Below are 17,087 nucleotides of genomic sequence, written 5' to 3'. Positions count from 1 at the left end.
ATTTATAATGCAAGCTTAATTTAAAAAGGAAATCTAGATCTTTGCTTAAAATGTAAATCCTGAATTTGTAAATGAAATATTAGATTGCACAAAGGTTTGAAATGGAAGTTAATACTAAAGTATGGAAACTTGTTATGATGGGCTGTGGTCACCCTAACTTAAAGAAGACTATTGCAAAAATGGAGCGTCTTTGAGCTATTAAAAAAAGTTTTGGAGGAGATAAAAATGCACTGGTGGAGGCACTGGAAAGTTCTGGACAGGCAACAAAAAGAGAGGTAGATAAAAGATTGGTCTTTAATTGAATATAATGGAAGTACAAAAACAATAAAAATGGAGATAGCTAAAAATACAACAGATAAAGAGAATTGGGATTTTTTTGTATCAAATAACACAACCTTTAGAATCCACTGTTATAAGACATTAGAGTCCTATTGCTTACAAGGCTCATAAAACACGACTTTTATACTGTAGAGTACTATAACATCCTAGTTGATAGGAACCCAAGCAAAATACCATATCAGAACAAACTTCCACAGTGTTTACAAGAAAAAATTAAGGCACAGTAGCAAAAAGAAAGGGACTGTTACAATATATTTTCATAATTTAGACTTCTGGTAAGAAGAGATGATATGAATGCTTACAATGAAGCAGTTCACTGTAACTGAGCTTTTTTTCCTATTATATTTAAATAGTCACTTTTTTAGGTAACCAGAAAGGGAAAATCCATGTTCTGCCAATGACAGCTGGACTCTTGTCATTGGCTCTAGTCGTTAGAATTTCATGTTCATTGTTTTCACTGGAAGCTTTCATGAAGTTAGACCACATTCATAATGAAAACTAAAAAAATAATGAGAAGAAAGGCATTCTTTTCTATTTTCCATAAATTATTAGACTTTAATTGGAATGTTTTGGTTTATCTGACGTGTTTATGTATTTACTAACTTTAGAAAAGGAGGAAAGGTTATTACATTTTAGTAATATTTAAGATTGCCTGCTGATTATGATTTTTTTTAAATTAAGATTAAACTTTTCTTATATGTAATCATCCACATAGTACTCAGCTAGCATCATTGAACCAAAAATAGATGACATGTTTATTCATCTTGTTAGATACCTGACATTAGGCTTGAATTTTTTTTCCTTTGCAGTTCAAATACTCTCCATCATGTTTCATTCCAGTAAGTGACTGCTTTCTACATGAACTTCACTTTTTCCTAGAAAAGTAAATGTCTTTCATAAACAGATTTTTTTACACAGGGGCTGAAAGTATCAATCATATGTCTGCTCTTTTTTTTTTTTTAATTAACCTTTCTAGTATAAGAACTCCAGATTTGAAAACAGCATTTTTGAGGACAGCTGTATATAGTGCTTATGGGTAAGGAAAATAACAATCAACTAGTATATGAATTAGGCAGAATGAACAAGTCCATGAAATCAAACTACCTGGAATGAGGTCCCAAGCTTCAGGAACATTGAGTAATGTATTTGATTATCAGAGGTAAAATAAAAGATGATTTATATGCTGGAATAAAGAAATAGCAAATATATAACAATTTTAAAATAGTGAAAAATTAACTGAATTAATTTGGAAATTAGGAAAGTATTTTGTCAAGTGTCTTTGGGGGGTGGAAGAAAAAAGAAATTAAATTTGTTATAGAATTTTTTTACTTGTTTCTCCGTAGCAAATAATTTAAAAAGTTGCAGTTTTCCTTTGATCTATTTACAGTAATATAAAATCCAGTTAATTTACAATTTTAAAGCTGATTTTCCACTTAAAGATGCTCTAATAACATGAAGTGTCCAGGATTCTTTTCAAAGCAGGTAGGACAAGGCTTCATGCACCATTGCTGTCTAACAGACCATATAAATATGATTCTACATTCTCAGTTTTTCCCAAATTGAACTTATCCGTCAGTTATTGGACTTGATTGTACATCCAGTGAAGTCATAGGCAAAGTCATTACCTTAAAAAAGCCCTTATTTTGTTAATTGCTTTTGGCTGTATTTGTTTAGCTCCTGCCAATATACTGACATAGATCCCAGTCAAACAAAGAGTTTAAGTCTGTGCTTAAGTCTAAGCACATAGTTTTATCTAATTAAAATTCTGGATGGATGTGGCAGACTTCCAGCCTTCGGTCTTAATACAGTTGAAACTCACAATTGGATCAGAAGGAATTAGGCTTTCAGTAACAAAAATATCAGTCCTGACGGATGGAAGTTTGATGTTATCTTAGTAACAAAGAAAAGGAAAGCTTTGACTGCACCATAAAAAAGTTTTACTCTTGCAAAAAACCTTTTCTGTAATATGACAAAGTCCAATCGTGTATTCTGAAATCCCGTCTGTATTGGACTTAGTGATCCTTTGACAACTTCAATGAAACAAGAGCGTCATTGTTTTTGGAATAAGAATCTGTTACAGAATGATTCTTGTTTAGGGTTGTTACATACTACAGGATACATAAAATCCAAAGTTTCACTAAGGGAGTATAAATAATTGCCTATCATTCTCTGTAAAATAAATATTTCCAAAGACCACAGAGATGTTTCTCTGAAATTTCTTTGTTTCTTAGTGGTTTCCTTGCATAGTTTTAATTTTTATTTCAGTGAATATGGATGTTATTTTTCACATTGAATTCTGATTAATTTATGGTTGACTAAGAGATAATGCCTATCCTGATCTTTTATAATCAACAATAAAAATGAAAATATTATTTTTTAGATGACCTAGAATTTAGGTTACCCCAACCTGCTAGATCAGCTGTCCTTAAGACACCATCTGAAATGAGACTCTGTCATGAAAAAGGGTGCTGAATAGCAAAGCAGACTTCAAGTCTTTCTCAGTTCTAGTCTGCTCTGATACTGGTATCCTTGTAAGCCTGCATAATCCATCTGCATATTAAGCCCTTCCTGTAAAAAGCAAGAGGCGTAATTTATTCGCAAGAGTTCGGTTATGACATTGTTTTACAAAATACTACATAAGGACAACTGTCAGTTTTAAATTTAAGCACTCCAAAGTACTGTATATGCAAAACATTAAATAAGAGTTGAGCTGGCAGCCAGCACTGTTGTATGGATTTCTCCTAAATTCCCATGAGTATGCCACAACTGGGTACATGTGTTTTATTTCTGTTATAAGAATTATTAAAAGAGGCTTTTTGTCAATAAACGGCAAAGTAGCAGTGTCACCCAGTAGACACCTTTAATGAAATTTTGTTAGATGCTAGGCAGCAGGTAGAATTACTTACAATAAATATCTTACAACTTTCTCTCTCTGTCCTTTTAATGACACTCACCTAATAAAGATAATACCAAGTACTGATAGCTCTTTAGTAGAGTAAATATCCCAGAAAGTGTTCACTGTAGAAAGCAAAATCCTGATATAAATGCCAATGAACTAACAGGAAGAACCTCTTTAGGAGGCTGGATTGGCATTACAGTTCTAAGAAAACATTGCCTTACTCTGGAATAGTAGAATTTTGGATCCTGAATGTTGGGGAAACAGCCTCTCCGAAATGTAATTTAATTTGTAAAGGTTTTCTGAAGGTTCAATGTGTATTTAAGATGAAGAATTTCAAGCCTGCATGGACATAAATGAAACATGTTCTTTAATATTTGATCCAAGAATAATTTTTCTTGTCAGCAGAAAAAACTTTATCATGATTCAAAGAAAATACAATTACTGATATGTTCAAATTAGTCTTCATTCAAATCATATTGTTTTATCCCAAGTCAGGGTATTTACTGTATTTGTGTACCTCTGTTTTGCTTTTATATGAGATTATCTAACACTGATTAAGCAGTTTCATTTATAAATTCTGCTTGGAATCTGGTATTTGGATGTAGGCTTCCTTAAATGGTTGTAATTTTAATGTTTCACATTTCAAGGTCTTATTTGAAAAGAGCTCTTGATAGCATCAAATGTAACTATACCTCATCAAGCACAAACATACAAAGAAAATAAAATAAGAACACTTACCAGCTGAGAAAAAAATGTGGGTGAAACGAAATAATGGCCAAAGATTTAAAGTCACTCTCTGGAACTGGAAAGGAACAGAGAATCCCACATGGTGTTGCCAATCTGTAAATAAGCAATTAAATTTATTGGCTATAGCGGAAGGACTTTCATGTTTACATGTTCCCTCCTGTGAATACAGGCTACACAGTTTGTCCCTGAGTGAATACTTCTGAAAAAAAGAATCCAATAACATAAAGCAGTATTGATATGCAATCTAAAAAGAGCTAAACTTTGAATGAATTTCACGGATTTTTTTTCCAAAGAGTGTCTGTTTTGTACTAGTTATGCATTTAAGAAAGAAAGTACATGTTTTTTGTAATGGAGATCATCATGGAAAGAAAACTTTTATTCTATAAAGTATTATCTTTAACAGTTATTTTGAAATCCACCCCCTTCTTTCCCCATCCAATCTTTGACCTTGTCAGGTTTAATAGTTTTCAACTTTTATTCAGCTGTCATATTCTTGTCTCTCATTTTCTTGCTAAAAAAATTACCATCTGTCTGAATCAACAATATTTTCATTCTTAAGACATTTTCTCCCACAACATATGTCTTCAATTTCTAATGTGAATCAGAATACTTGAAGAATGTTGTCAACAATCATGCCACCAATCTGATTGAATCAGCCTTGACATTTTGCCAATTAAACTGTACACTTTAAAGAAAAATATAAATAGCACTTGCTTTGTTGCAAAATTCAGTAAGGCTCACTAAGATAACAAAACATAGAATTTCCTATATTTTTTGGGAGATTCATGGAATAAACAGGAAATTCAATTTTGTGGTACACATTAAATTACTTTTGTAGTACTAGTTTTTTTAAAAATTAGATATATCTTTAGAGGGTCTTTTTTACATCTAAATGATCAAGTGAATTAAACAATAAAACATACATTTGCATAACTGTGTCACAGAGGCTTATCAATATAAATTAATCAGATATTATACACCAATGAAATTATTTAGAGTAAAGTCAGTTCAATGCTCCAATGAACATTACTTAATCACAGGTTCCGAATGCCTGGCAGGAACTATTACTACACAACTGACTTAAGTATTCCTAAGCTTGAGAATGATGTTCCAAAATGTGCAATTACTCACCTAATAAGGCGAGGGCTCTCAACCTCGAGGATCTACCTTAGGGGATATCCTAACCCAAGGGGAGACTCCCCAGCTGCAGGCCTGCTGCTCTGAGGAGGACCAACTCAATAGGCCCCCCAGCAGGGCTCTATTTATACCCTAGCTGAATCTGATCTGTGGTCACATTAGATCTGCAGTCATGTTAGTTCTCATCGTTTGGAGACCCTGATTTCTGGGTGGCAACAGCCATCGTGTGACTAAAGTTAACGTTCGAGAAGTTTCTTAGCCTAGGGAAGGGCATACCTGCCATACTCTGGAAGCATGTCATAGTATCAAAAATGTTCAGGCCATGGAATCGACGTCAAATTATATTGTTGCCTACTTCTTGATCTCTAATTGCTCATTCTAAAGTATTCACAATCTTTTATTACCTTCACAGAAGCATTAATTTGACATTTTTTCAGCACTAACAGAATTTCTAAAATATATTTTGCTCTTAGAAAAGAAGAACTTTTAAGGGCTTGAAAGGAAGTGGAAGAGAATAGAAAGTTCAAATGTGGATAGAAAGAGTCTTTCATGAGATTTACTTTTGAGTCTATGTTCTAAGGAAAACTGGTTTCAGTGGGAAGAAATTAGGAGCCTTTGGAGCTTACAGTGCTACTGCCTATACACAAGATATTCTGCACTGGCTTTTTTTCATGGAACTTTGAACAGTTTAGTCCTGCAAGGTACTGTATGTCTTGTCTACTCCATATTCAAAGGTTTTCAGTAAGGCTAGCTGAAAGTTTTCCATGTGAGTTATTCTGCAGTGTAAAATTATGTTTTCACCACACAGATTTCTTCCTAAGAAAAGGCCTGCTTTTCAGAATGTTTCTTTGGGGTTTTTTTTTTTTTTTGTCCTTAAAAGATAGATGGTCCAGCTTTGATAAATCCCAAATGTCAAAGAAAAGATAAATTATGATTGCCTAACAACTCTGTTTTTTTCAGTTTTCACGTATGGTTACACCACATATAGATGTCACATCATCTGGATATGTAAGAGGATGCTAGATTTAATGTGTGCACCTCAGTATGCAGAAAGAATTATAAAAGGACCTTACCCACACTAATAGCCTGAATTTCTGTGTGTAAAGTGTTAATTGCTGACAAAGACTAATGTAATCTTCTCCGCCCAGAATGGGAAGGAAGAACTATTGCTCTGAGCAACTGATAATTTCTCTGCAAAACCTTCCTACCAGCTGAACAGCAGAACTGGGATGACTTACTTGATGAAGCTATTTTTCTTCTTTAAACCTTAACTCTGTTTTCCTCCCAGTTTTTAAGCTGCTTTGGGCTGCTCCATTACTTATTCTCTGTATTTCCATAATGAATATGCGGAGTCTCTGATTTAGCTTGTAAAAAGAAAACTATTTGCCTTCGGAAGGGGTAAACATCGTTGAATGTGCAGCAAAGATCCTATGTACACCCCATGGGAAAGAACCTATACTTCGCAAAATATTTGCATATATTTTGCCTATATATTTGCAGTGAGGAAATCTTGATTAGGGCCATGGAAAAAGAACACAGTTATTGTATATTGCTTGAGACAACAAATGTAGTTGCGTTACTGAGTCATAGTTCCTTTCATGAGATAGTGCAGTAGACCTGACACGCCTATCATGAAAAGCTTAATTTATCTCAAAGCTGTAATTTTCTTACATTACTAGAAGCCTTGTACAATGCCCTGAGCACTGCAGAGGCATAGTATTTAACTGAAGAATGATTACAATACTTCTGCATATACACACAAAAGCTTTCTATAAATGTAAACAGGTAAAACTGAAAAGAAAAAGCAAAAAAATCACAAACCCACACAGAAAAAAGAAATCAAACTTAGAATAGAGCAAAAGATGACAGAAAATATACTTTTATTTCCAATTGATAGAGACAAACTTCCCTTTTATTTCTGTAGTTTGGACACAGAATATCTGTATTTCATGAGAAAGTAAAAGCTTGTGTCCATGACTAGTTTAATGAGTACTTGTTAAGGTCTCACATTCTTCAAATCTAAATCTCATCTATTTTAAGATTGTACTAATTTTGGCACAACTATCAAGCAAGAACATGTCATTTCAAAGAACATTTTTAAAACTCAACAGCAGTTTACATGAAGAAATCTTTATGTCTTGTGTCATTATTTACCCAAATTGAGATTATCGCCAGTCTTTATTATGTTCCTTCTTACGGTCTAAGACAGATACTAAAAAAGAAAAAAGTACAGCAGATTATGATAAGATACTTTATCCCATGGTGAGAATAACAACCGAGATGAGACTTATGTAAAATGAAATTTGCATTCCAGTCAATGTTCATGTGTATAATCAAGTACCGTGTGCAGTTAAATGAGTCTGTTGTCTTGCTATAATGATTATCTACATCCATCCTAACAGTTAATGAGGAATAAATGACTTATTATCAATGAATGGCAGTATCTAAATAGCTCTGCAACAAAAACAGAATATTAATATGTGTAGCTAAAATAGATCTTAAATGATAATGAACTTGCTCAGACTATTAATTATTGTAAAAGTGTCTAGTAAGGTTTGCTGCTTCTGGATGGAATTGGAGCTCAGATGGTTCAAGTGCCCTTATATGTTTGCAGACAGAGTGAACAAATGACCCTTTAAAACTGTATCTCAGACCTGAACGGAAAAAGGGCTTTTATGAAATACAAAGGCTGTCATGAAAGATCAGACCATGGATCTCTCTAGTTCAGCATTTTATTCCCAACAGAAATTAAGCCTACTCACTTTGTGGAAGCAGCAACAATTTTCTCTATAGCTGATTGTGCATTAGCAGACTCACTTCCTAATCATCACTGAGGGTGAGCCTGTGCCCTGAGGCACAAAGGCTTATGACTTCTACTTTCTGTTTTAAAAAAGAATAATTTTCTAGTACAATGGAAAGATCTCATTGCCACATGAAAGTCAAGTGCATTTCTGAATATTTCTAAGCCCTTAATCTCAATGACACCACACTTAAACCATGAAATTGCAATTTTTGCAGAAATTTGGCTCGTTGTTCAAATATTCCTAGCAGTGACTAGATGAAATGACTGCTTATCTACATGGACTAAAAAATTCTGGATGAAGAATCTGTTGTGGACCTTCATTTAATTCTTTCTAACTTCAAGCAAGTTCTCAGCTATTACTTGCATCTAGCAATATATTCCCAGAGTTTTCCTTGATTTAGGAAAAATAAATACCTCAGGCAGCCTTAGTAAAACAATGTAACAATAAGCAAGTTTTGATTCCGTTATCTGATGCCACAAAGTTCACATAAAACTTTGCCTGGATTTCATAATCTCCAGAATACAGTTCTAGGCATGTTTATTTTCAGACTCTTCCACTGAGCACAGGGAATTAACATGGGGAAAATGGTTTAAGAGGAATAATTTTGGGACGTGAATCATTATTACAGGTATTTTTAATGGATTTTCCCTTTTCCCTTAGATATTATGAGAGCAATATATATTAAAATTGTTGTGTTTCTAGAAAAAAAGACAAGTTCCACTCTGATGCTCTAAGTGAAATTTTAAACAATACAGCAAGACAAGAAAAACATTACATTTCACTGTAAATTTGTATAAGTACACAGGTCAACAAAGCTAAATGTAAATTGTTATATAACAAACAGCACTATTTGTAATCTGATCTAAACACACAATATTATGTATCTATGAAGCTAATTAATGGATACATTTCAGTGTTATGCTGGACTTAAAATATTCAATATCAATATAATGAATGTTGCCAAATCCAACTAATTGCCATGAGAGATTTTCAGACCATTTCCAGAATAAATTTTTGTTATAATGCTTTTCCTGATTCAGAGAAGCTCTCAAACAAAAGTAAGCACGGAAAAGAATTAGAAATATATTGTTTTCCTCCATGTATTCTTTCATGCTTTAATTTCACCTGAAGTTTAACCTTCTTAACGCTGTTGTTTTAAGATAGGCCTGCTTACAGATAGTATACGGACAAATCACAAAGACTGACCTAAAGCCTAAACCAAGGTCATCTAAGTCTGTGCACATTAACTGCAGTTCTAGCTCAGCTCTGTGTTCAGTCTGGTGTCTGTTAGAGAAGAAAAGCATCTCTATTACAGATTTTCTATGATCCCTTCAACGATTCTGCCTTTCTGTGACACGTTGTGGCATTTAGGCTGACAAATGCACTCTCACTTGTGCATTTTTCCCTTTTGCATTTTCTCCTAAACTGAACTAAAACAAACTGGTATTTCTACTTCAAAGTACTTGATGACTTAAATACCATTAACAAACCAGTAAGGTGAATTAAAAAGCATCTATACACCTAGTGTCAAGTAAACTTGAGTAATTTCTGTTATATCCAAAATCTCGGTTTAGGTCAGAAGGAAATACCTGATGTGTAAAGCCAATATTTTGTTAGTGTAATTGAAATCTTAACAGTCTAACTGAAGACTTATTATAAGTTTAGAAATTATTATTGCAAAAATTAAATATTAAGTTGAAAATTAATAGATATGTAAACATATATATTCATTTATGTATTCATATGTTATATGCCATATATTATACACATTATCTATATAATATATTCATTTATTTATACACAGAAAAAGTCTTAAAAAACAATAATACAGTTCAAAATAACATACTACTGGACTAAGGTCTTTATTTCTCTGGAATTAAGAATAGGCACTTTGCTCCAGGATAGGCGGACACCAAATCTTTCCTAAGAAACATCAGCAACCTACGTTTCATGCTTTCTTCCTTACGTGTTTTTTTAAAGTTAGAAATCAAATCCAAATTACAGAGACATTTGACAAATTACTCCATTTTACACAATAGATCAGTGTTGTGATGCCAGCTGAAACCAGGACAATCAGTCAAAGACTAACCAAGTTCTGATTCAGCAAAAACACCCAGTTCAGTAAGCGTGCCATTTCCTTGGATATGTCACTGCTGCACTGCTACTCATGCAAGGTTTTCTTTGAAATATTCCTTTGCAATACCAAGGACTGAAGCATTTGCTATAAAAGAAAATGGGAATCCAAATATTTAATGAGATTTAATTTAATGAGATGATGCATTCCCAAGATTTGAGGGTTTTCTGAGAAGAATGCTTAAGCTATTCAGAAAGTATTCTGCACCCACAAAAATTTCACCTTAAATAAAACACTTCTCTCTAAATGTGAGCACTTAACCAAAGTAAAAGAGTTTCTCTCTTCAATAAAGAATTTTAATTCATCTCCAGACAGTGTGTGGAAGCAAAGAGAACAGTGGAAATGGAATAGCTGAAATCCTGATTTTTTACCAAATCTTATCCTAAATAAAAACAGTTTAAGATACCATCAAAAACATGTTGTAAAACATTTGAAATCAGGAAGCCAAAGTTTGTTCAGTTGCATGTACCACACACTGAATGCTTACTGAAAATTATGTGCTACCTTTTCAAGAATAGCATGACAAAATTGCTTCAAACATACCAAAAAGGCTTCCTCTTTGGACTGTGCGAAAAATATGAGAATTTTCAAGACAAAACAAGCAGTGGAAGCATTGCTGAGGGAAGGATAGACAGTTCTGATGATACTATGAAGTAAAAAAAAAAAAAAGTGTAGGTACTAGAATGGTGGGAAAAGCCCTTAATGTAGGAAGCATTGGTTATGCTGTAATAAATCAGATTCAAATTTTAGAATGCACTAGTTTGATGTTAGGAGTAAACAAACTGAAAATGTTTTATATCAATGTTTTCCAAATTTCCCACATCACAACTTGTCTTTACACCTAGTGTTTATTAGACTGAAAGGGTGTATTTTCATGCTAGCAAGAGGAAATGTCATAGTCAAAACAAACTGCAAGCACACCAGTGCTTTGGCTGTAACCAGAAAGTAGTTTTCAAGGGAATTGTTAAATTATATTACATAAAAATTGATTTAAGAGTAAAGATATGCTTTTATGTTCATTTAAGAAAGAAAAATAATATGCAGAGTTGTTTTTTGTTATATAAAATGTACAAGATGTTGTGTACATTTGCTAGTTGTGGGTAAATTATACTACTGGATTTTCCTTGAAAAAGTCACCTTGATGTTGCTGAAACATTAGGGAGAAAATGCTTGGTACAATAATAGCTTTTTTCAATCATATCTTTGTCATGTAAGGTTAACAGACTTATTTTATTTATGATTTATACTAGCACTAGGGAATCTAACTTGCTTGCTTAAGTAAAGACATAGATCTCTTTTTTTTCTTTTTATGATGAAGTCAATTTTAAATTTTCATTTTAGTATGTGGTTGTCAGTTTCTATCCATCAGTTATTCTTTTCTACTTTCTTTTAAAAAGGTTTTCTTTGGTACACTCTATTTCATAGCTTTTTCAAAGAAATCACATGAAAAGTGTGAAAGCATTCAATGAGCCACACAGGCCTACATAAAGTTAAAAATACTTCTTATCTCAGTTGCATATTTATTTTATGCAGTATGTTACTTGATTTGCAGTGAGTTGAAAATTTGAGTGTTGCTTTTCATATCAAGTCACACGTTAAAAATATTATCTGGTAGCTGGAACTATTCTACTGTGATTGAAGGCATCCCCAGCCCCTTTAATTTTGCATGTTTCTGCTGTGGGCAGCAGCTCTCAGGTATACTGTGTAAAAACAGAACAATGGGTTTGGCGTCAATACAGTTATTCACACCTTCTGTAACAAATCAGAACCCACCATTAATTCATTTATGTTTCACTGATAGAGCACATCCATTTTCTAAATTGTTGCAAGGCTGTGCACTATCATTGATTGTCAAACGATATCTTACTTGTATGAAACTTTGAGTTATTAAGACCTTTTGTGAGGAAGGATATTGGTGAGCTGGTATATATTTGTTCACAGAAGTACAGTCAGTTCTGTGTTTTACAGGCAGATGGATGGTAACCTGCTGGTCAAATCCCCTCAACCATATTGAGGGCAAAATAGCTAACAATACATAGCATAAACTTTACTGGATTATACTATGTAGTATTGAATCTTTCATAACAGCCGTAGAGAGGACATTGACTTTACTGAAGGAGAAGGAAACATAAGTGACACATTACAAGATGGGAAAAGGGAAATATTTTTTAAAGTTTTGCTTTTTAATGGAAGACAATGGAAACTATACTCCTAAGGGTAAATTTCTAAAGGACTTAATTGAAGTAGAAAATTAAACTAATGATTGCCAGTGAAGCAAACTTTGGAGCGAGTGAACTGCTTTCAAAAATTGGATTTACATGTATTTGAAAAAATGTTCTCATGTTAATATTGTTGAACTACTTGACAAATGGCAAAAACTATCTGAAATAAAGTAAATAGACTGCATCTGAAATCTGTAAGAAGCAAAATAATGTTAGCAACGTGCTCGGAGTCAGGATTCCAGCACAATCTTCTTTACCTCTTTCCTTGCATATCTTTCACTACATCACAAAAAGCAAGAGCAAAAATGCTCATTCCAGAAATAGTTTTGATTCCAGGAAACTGGAAAATTTTGAAAATCTAATGTTTAACCAGGCATTCCAGAGGCCATTTTTTCTGATATATGGTTTTTCAAGAGACACCTAACTTGCAGCAAAATTAAATAAGATCTACTTCCAAGTAGCTATACCCTTATATAAAAATATGAATAGCTACTCCTTACAGCTGAGAACCTCACTGTCAAGTTCAGTGACCCAAACCCAAAACCTCAGAGTATTTGGGATCAAGCAGCTGATCAATCTGAAACAAAAGATCAATTTTGCTTTATTTTTAATGTTTGTAAGTATAGTTTTTATATTTATAAATAATATATATTTATACTATAAATAAAGTATTTAATTTGGAGTTAAATATTTTGATTTTCAAATTTTCTTCTCTTGAGGACAGTTTGACACAAAGTCAGAATATCAGCTGTATTTTTTCATAAATAACTATTCAAAACACTTCCAAATACATGTTAATTTTTCTTTAAACTAAGGTAATTCATTATAACTTGGTAAGGCAAGTCTTTGTTTATAAAACCATACCATATTTATAAGTCAGGAAAGCATGTCCAAGTGGGTTTTTTTGTCTATTTCTGAATCAGAAAAAGTGTTAAATGCACCTGTGAGGAGACCTTGAGTCATCCAGAACTTCTTAGGTAGGTCAAATATAGCTGTTTTCCTTAAAGCAAATATAACAGCAGCCACATGAAAAGCTTACAAACTCTAAAGATAGGCTTTAATAAAAGACAGAATCAAAACTGAAGGTTTTTTTAAGTGGAGCATCCCTGCTAAGGTGGGCAATAAAAATGTAAGTAAAAAGGTTTCTCAAAGAAACCTTCCTGGTCCTTTCTGTTTTTACAGGACTGCCACTCTACTCCAGCCTGGCTCTTGGTTTAGAACTTAGAACTTGGTGCCTATGACAACTATCTTTTTTGCTATCACCTTTGAGTCCTGCCTACACGTCTGCTTCTTGCTTGTTATCAGAGGGACCATAGCAATTTTTGCTGCTCTTTTCAGTTTTTTACTTTCTTAGTCTCTCCTATGCTCCTATCCAGCAGCAGCCTTGTTCAGTTGACTATGCTCAGTTGCATTCTAGGAAGGAATAGTGTGTTTGTGACAGTAACTGAGGCATAGCATCAAGACAGTCATCTCACCCAGCCCCAGACTACTGGCCGAAAATAGCACATGCTACTCAACAATGGATGTTATTAATAATATTTGACAATATATATACATATATGTATTGCAATGGAATTTGTTTTTTCCAAAATTAAACCTAATGTTGTTGATACTGTAAAAGGAAGAAAACAGGTTATGGTTAAAGTAGTCACAGACATTCAACTTCATCAGCCGCACAGATGTACTTATGGACAGCCTGTGTCTCTGAACTCTCATGGCTTTCACACAGTGTTTGCTCTGGGCCTCAGGTCTCTAGCTTTGACCTGTTTCTTGCTGTAGAATGCTATGATTCTTTTGTTCTGGCTTATACTCTGAACTGTAGCCATCTAAAACAAAGGCAGTCATAGTCAGCCACCAAAGCTTCTCCAGGACAGTGCTGTTGCTTTAGAAAACTATTTAATTTATAATTTAAGATGATAATCATAAAAAAAAAAATAATGCAAGCAACAAAAGGGCGCTCGACAACTTGAAAGGCACTCACAAGGCAGGTGCAGGACAATCAAGGGATAAGGCCTAGCCAACACGGGTTCATGAAAGGCAGGTCTGGCTTGACCAACCTAATCTCCTTCTATGACCAGGTGACCCACCTAGTGGATGAGGGAAAGGCTGTGGATTTTGTGTACCTGGACTTTAGTAAAGCCTTTGACACCATCTCCCACAGCATTCTCCTGGAGAAACTGGTAGCTCATGACTTAGGTGCATTCTTCCCTGGGTAAAGAACTGGCTGGACAGCTGAGCCCAGAGTGTTGTGGTGAATGGAGTTAAATCCAGCTGACGGCCAGTCACAAGCAGTGTTCCCCAGGGCCCAGTTTTGGGGCCAGTCTTGTTTAGTATCTTTATCAATGATCTGGATGAAGGAATTGAGTGCTCCCTCAGTAAGTTTGTGGACAACACCAAGCTGGGTGGGAGTGTTGATCTGCTGGAAGGCAGGAAGGGTCTGCAGAGGGATCTGGACAGGCTGGATCAATGGGCTGAGGTCAACAGTATGAGGTTTAACAAGGCCAAGTGTCAGGTCCTGCACTTGGGTCACAACAACCCCAGGCAACACTGCTTGGGGAAGAGTGGCTGGAAAGCTGCCTGTCAGCAAAGGGCCTGGGGGTGCTGGTTGACAGCCGGCTGAACATGAGCCGGCAGTGTGCCCAGGTGGCCAAGAAAGTCAACAGCATCCTGGCCTGTATCAGAAATAGTGTGGCCAGCAGGAGTAGGGAAGTGATTGTGCCCCTGTACTCGGCACTGGTGAGGCCGCACCTTGAATCCTGTGTTCAGTTTTGGGCTCCTCCCTACAAGAAGGATGCTGAGGTGCTGAAGTGTGTCCAAAGAAGGGCAATGAAGCTGGTGAGCGGTCTGGCAAACGAGTCTTATGAGGAGCGGCTGAGGGAACTGGGGTTGTTCAGCCTGGAGAAGAGGAGGCTGAGGGGAGACCTTATTGCTCTCTACGACTACCTGAAAGGGGGTTGTGGTGAGGTGGGTGTTGGTCTCTTCTCCCAAGTAACTAGCGGTAGAACAAGAGGAAATGACCTCAAGTTGCAACAGGGACGGTTTGGATTAGATGTTAGGAAAAATTTCTTCACTGAGAGGGTGGTCAGGCATTGGAACAGGCTGCCCAGGGAGGTGGTGGAGTCGCCATCACAAGTATTCAAAAAAACATGTAGATATGGCACTTTGGGACATGGTTTAGTGGGCATGGTAGTGTTGGGTTGATGATTGGATTTGATGATCTTAGAGGTCTTTTCCAACCTTAACGATTCTATGATTCTGTGATTCTGTGATCTTCTGTTGCAAGAATCATCTGAGTATGTAGTTAAGCTTGATTTGCTAACTCCCTATTTACAATTTTATTCTTTACCCCACACTCTGTCAGACCATTGGGCATACCTGCTACACGAAATGTCCCAGTTCATTAAATTGGTAAATATATACATTACCAAGTGTTCTGCTCAGTTACTAGATATGTAATATGGTAAATACAGACGTCTAATTTCACCAGTCATCAGAGCCATTAACAGAATCACAGAATCATTAAGGTTGGAAAAGACCTTTTATAAATTTGTAACATGTCTTTCAGTCAACCACAAGTATTACCTCTACATTTCTTTTGACTTTTTTCATAAAAAAAAAAAAATTCACAAAACAAATCTCAGCAGTAAAGTCAGGTTTGTTGTAAAAGTTAAGAGCTTTTTATAAATACATCAATAATAAACTACCTAACTGGTAAGCGCGATACACATATTACCATTAGAATTCGCTGTAATAGTGGTTGCTTATTTGTTTGTGTTGTTTGGCAAGAAATTATAGCTCTTTCTGATACAAAATACATGACCTATTGACCTGGATGATTGCATTCTATGGTATAGATTATTCACAAACTGCATCTGGACGCCAAGTCACATGAATTCTTTCTATGCTCTTCTGCAGATTTACACATGACAATAGATATCTGCCTGCTCACACATTGTAATCAATACTGTTCTTTTCATAAAATAAAAATCTGAAGAAAAAAATATTTTTTTCAAAATTGTTTACAGAAACAATATAAGGAGTTGAGAAACATTGCATTACTAATAATTCATATTGTTTATTAGATATGGTAGAACATAATTAACAGTTGCATTGTATTACTGTGTTTTTTTCCCCTTTTAATCACTCAGGTATAGTCAAATGACTTATTTTGTAATATGGTGAAGTAGAATAGAAGAATCACCTGATATAAATACTAAGCTCAGAGCTAAGTTAATCAGTATTTTCTCTATAGTGTCTTTTGCTACATCTTCATTAGCTGGTAATTATTGGAAATAAAACAAATGAAGAAGATAAATGGTAATAGCAGTGTATACATATAAACAAAACAAAGCAAGAAAAACCAACATCAGCTAATCTTAAATAGGACTGAAACTCTTATCTTTATGCAGTCAGGGCTAAAGGAACAGGTTTCACAGTGTAAATCTAGGTTTACCCTCAATGTTATTGGAAAATTCATTTTTATGCTGTGAACAAGCAGGTCCGATTTCATTTATTTTGGCTTGTTGTCTTTATAAAACTCACTGAAGCTGTTTCTGTGAATTCCATCTCATTATGTTTCATTATAGAAAATTTTGAGGTACTTTACGTGAAAGGTGCTTTATGGAGATAAATTGACCTGTCTTTTGCATGTAAAAGTAGGGGAGAACTTACCTTTCAACTGTCTTGGATTTTTTCCATTAAAATGTTATCACAGTGGTTTTTCAATGTTCAGATGCTTCCCAGTATATGCTGTAAAGAAAAAACAGGAAAACAGTGTCAAATTATAGATAAAAAGTTCACGTTTC

The sequence above is a fragment of the Phaethon aethereus genome (assembly GCF_964289735.1).
Source record: "Phaethon aethereus genome assembly, chromosome: 2".
Taxonomy (NCBI): Eukaryota; Metazoa; Chordata; class Aves; order Phaethontiformes; family Phaethontidae; genus Phaethon; species Phaethon aethereus.
The sequence above is the reverse complement of the archived record's forward strand: the minus strand, read 5'-3'. Positions refer to the sequence as shown.